Source organism: Penaeus vannamei, chromosome 26, assembly GCF_042767895.1.
Source record: "Penaeus vannamei isolate JL-2024 chromosome 26, ASM4276789v1, whole genome shotgun sequence".
Taxonomy (NCBI): domain Eukaryota; kingdom Metazoa; phylum Arthropoda; class Malacostraca; order Decapoda; family Penaeidae; genus Penaeus; species Penaeus vannamei.
The window spans coordinates 29,947,270-29,951,501 of NC_091574.1; the positions used below are offsets into that span (position 1 = coordinate 29,947,270).

General features: G+C 37.2%; 1 protein-coding gene across 2 annotated transcripts in view; it reads left to right on the forward strand.

The window, feature by feature from the left end:
- The first annotated feature begins 3,856 nt into the window (after positions 1-3,856).
- The window catches only part of LOC113805463 (tripartite motif-containing protein 3-like), a 32,822-nt gene continuing 32,446 nt past the window's right edge, over positions 3,857-4,232 (forward strand). The window contains exon 1 of one of the 2 annotated variants that reach the window (XM_070140310.1): positions 3,857-4,232. This exon is cut by the window's right edge and continues 131 nt beyond it. The gene's annotated coding sequence lies outside the window, so the exon portion shown is untranslated. The other variant, XM_070140312.1, reaches the window with a different exon arrangement.

Genomic DNA, 4,232 nt, shown 5'->3' on the forward strand with positions numbered 1-4,232 from the left:
TTATTGAACATCCATGCACGCCCGCGCGCGCGCACAGCATCGCGTGATGTGCATTTTTTCGTAAATATATGCAGAAACATATGAATATCTGTGTTCTTCATATTCATACACATGTATATTTACGTGTTTGTATTAACATTTTATGTATGCATATATGTGCATTATTATTATTATTATTATTATTATTATTATTATATATATATATATATATATATATATATATATATATATGTGTGTGTGTGTGTGTGTGTGTGTGTGTGTGTGTGTGTGTGTGTGTGTGTGTGTGTGTGTGTGTGTGTGTGTGTGTGTGTGTGTGCGTGTGCGTGTACTTATGCAAATGCTTTTGCATGTGTGTGTGTACTTATGCAAATGTATATGCTCGCGCGCGCGCGCGTGTGGGGGTGTGTGTGTGTGTGTGTGTGTGTGTGTGTGTGTGTGTGTGTGTGTGTGTGTGTGTGTGTGTGTGTGTATGTGTGTGTACTTATGCAAATGCTTATGCATGTGTGTGTACTTATGCAAATGTATATGCGTGTGTGTGTGTGTGCGTGTACTTATGCAAATGTATATGCACGCGCGCGGGTGTGTGTGTGTATGTGTGTGTGTGCGCGTGTGCGTGCATGCATGTGTGTGTGTGCGCGCGCGCGCGTGCGTGTGTGTGTGTGTGTGTGTTTGTGTGTGTGTGTGTGTGTATGTTTTGTGTATTTCCCTTTATTCAAACATAAAATTTCTTCTCATCTATCATCAAACCACACACTTAGTCGCCAGTCTCAAGCTCTGAAATACGGAGAAAATAAAGAACACCAGCACTTCGTAATAACCACTTCCGCTTAAAGACAGGTCCACCGCAACACAGTAGCGCCTCAGTACTGTGTGTGTAGCACGGCTTTTTGCAAATTTCAAGGGATTGTACAGTACGGCGCAGGACCGTCTTAAGGATGCTGTCGCGATAACCAGCTCACAGTAATCTTTATTTATGAATGTGTGTGTGTTTGTGTGTGTGTGGGGGGGGGGGGTGTTGTGTGTGTGTGTGGGGGGGTGTTGTGTGTGTTTGTGTATGTGTGTGTGTGGGGGGGGGTTGTGTGTGTTTGTGTATGTGTGTGTAAGTGTGTGTGTGTGTGTGAGTGTGTGTGTGTGTGTGAGTGTGTTTGTGTGTGTGTGTGTGTGTGTTCGCGCGCGCGTGCTTGCGTGCGTGCATGTGTATGTGCATGTATAATCCATTTCCATGATGTATGTGAAAGTAAGCTCTAGGGATCCATTGAATAAACAGAAAGGACAACAGAGAGGGCGGATGTCAGATGGAGACAGAGGAGGGCGCAAGGTTGTAGGAAGAAAGGCTGAACAGATTATGATTCAAAGGACTTCTCTTGATATGCTAATGGCGGCAGCAATCGGTAAGGCTAATGTTCCTGTATTCAAGGACATAACATAATTTCCACAGTTGCAGTAGCAGGATCAATTAATAGCTTTGTCGCAATCTAAATAAACCCCGAGAACAGTAACCACAGAGTAGAAACACTCAACAAGTCCAAGGCAAAGAAGTGAAATCTAAAAATTCCTTCTGGGAAGACTCTCCACGTAATTTTCTTCCCGAGGAGAGTCCCTGATAGAATGACATTGTTACGCTGGCTAGGGACTTAATCACACTATTTCCGTCAGGCTTAGTTTCGAATTCCCTTGTTTAACTGAATCATCTTGTCTGTACCAAGGACACAAATCAACTTTAGCAGTCCCAATTTAAGACAATTTACCGGACAGCTGAGATGAAATGGTCGAAGAAATGGTGTGATTTTCAGTTTGATGAATTTGAATCAATTTGAATTGGTCAACATGTTATAGTACACACACAATTGCACTGTTGAGCATTTTATTATGGATTTATCTTTTTCCATACATTTATAACCATGATTTTCTCAAGATTTCCAGATGAGATTACGTGTTAGTTATACGTTAGATCGGGGGTCCGTGGGGATCAGATAAAAGTTACATTTATATTAGTTTTTTATTGTTTACATTAAAGTTTAATAATACTTTATTATCACGTATAAGTATGAATCAACCAAACCTCAGTAAATAAAGTACATTATACACATTGTAGTTGCGTTTAAGTGAATATTTTTAGGAAGTCACCGGCTTCTTAAGGGGGTCAATTTTGTAAGGATATGCTTAGCACTGGTTTGATTGATATACTTAGAATAAAGAAAAAGTTTCTTGATTCGAATTAATAGTGAATTCACATTTTGAAATGATTTTTTTTTTATGCAGAACTGAATGGTTATAACATTCTTGTACGATTTTAGGAATTTAGGATATTTTTTATACGTTTCAGAAGCAGTTCAAGTATTCTATCTTTAGGTTGATGTATGGTTTAAAAAGTGACTGATCCCAGATGTTTCGAAAGGACTCAACTACAGTAAAAGGACACCAAACACTGAGAAATGCGGTAGTTCCTGTGGTGGGCATTTTAGCAATTTCAAAAATGTGTTCCTAATATCTTGGAGCAAAGGATGACAATTGTAAGTTGATGTTTTAAGGAAGATACATGTAAACATAAAATTAGTACAAGAGGCTACAAAAGCCTTGGCGCAGCATTGCCGTGCTGGTAAAAAAAATCAGGAAGTCGGATGTCTATATAATTTCAGCGGAAGTTTATTGCCAATGTTAAAATAATTGTATTTACATTATTGCCTGGAATATTCTCATTTTGTAGTGGGAGTTAAATTTACTACATTAAGGGGGATGGAACACATACCTTCCCTTTTGGATTCACCATTACCAGACTTATTTTATTTTATCTTAATTATTTATTTGTTTATTTTTTGTTACACATCCGTAGTAAAAGATGAATATATTTTTTGTTTAGAAAGGCCATACTATACCATCTTGTTAACATTATTGAATCCGAATTCCGCTAAACACCAAGGATATATCACATTTTCCGCCATATTTCGTTCTCAGGATATTGATATACTATAATACAGTCTTAGCTCATTTAAAGCAAACTCCGGAAATACCGCTGGAAATTACCCAAATGTAGTATATTTCCATGACGTAAATCTTAATCTTAAAATATTAGTTGCAGCTTAAGTAAAATAATATACTGGGATCACGACTCTTGAAGATATGCTCTTGTTCAAAAGCGTGTATGAATATTACACATAGATATAAATGGTTTGTTATTGGTTTGGTGAGATCGTGCAACATTTTTGTGCGATGTATGAATTGTATGAAACGTTTCTTAATTTTGCAGTCGGTAAGTTGAGGTTCCATTTTGTCTTCTGTATTATGTTACTTTTTACACCCGCAGGGATTAAATGTAGACACACACGATTTATCTCCAAGATGATTTTTTTTTTTTTTTTTTTTTTTTTGTATGGAAAAACGGAGATGTGAAAAAGTAATAGTTACAATATCGGGAACATGAATGATACATAAATAAACAAACACGTGTGTATGTGTATGCGTGTATGTATTTAATTATGTAACATTAATACTCCCATTATTATAACTAACCTTTTTCTTCTCATCTCCGTTTTATCACATGAAAAAAAACTGAGATTAATCTCACGAAGGTCATTACTTTTGGTATGTATCTGATAACTTTATACATCAGGATATCATAGTCTGAATAAAGCTAAATGGCAAGGAGGTAGTAAGCAAAGGTCAGCGGAGCCTCGTTCTGTGATTAACTCATTTGGTCCTTGCAGCGAAGAACCATTTGTTTGTCTAAATAATACTCAACGCAGATTGCTCTTGAGAAGGTTATTTAATATGGATTTCCGTGATAACGAGATTACGAGAAGGAAATCGTTGTATAAGACAAAAAAAATAAAACGTTATCAGAATGTGTGACTTGTGTGTCTCACTACGTTATCGCGTCTGTTAGGAACGACATGGCTACTGTTATCCTCTTCATTTTGTGATTCATTATTCAATCTGTACCTTCATTAAGGACATTTTTGATGGTGCCAGAATTAGGAAAGGAGAGAGACGTGTGGATATGAAGTCTCAGTGATTCTGATCTTGTGCAGCGACTGTTCTTGTGTGAGATAAAACGTTTTCTAACCTACAAACTGTTGATTCTGAAAACCGACTAAGCTACAGTGTTCGTCCATATGTAAAGTTCGTTTCAATTGAAAGCAAGTGAATGCAAAGTAATCATTTTCTCCCAAATAATATCATAATCATCACGATGTCAGCGAGTAATGTTCTAACCTCGATATACTTTTGAAGTA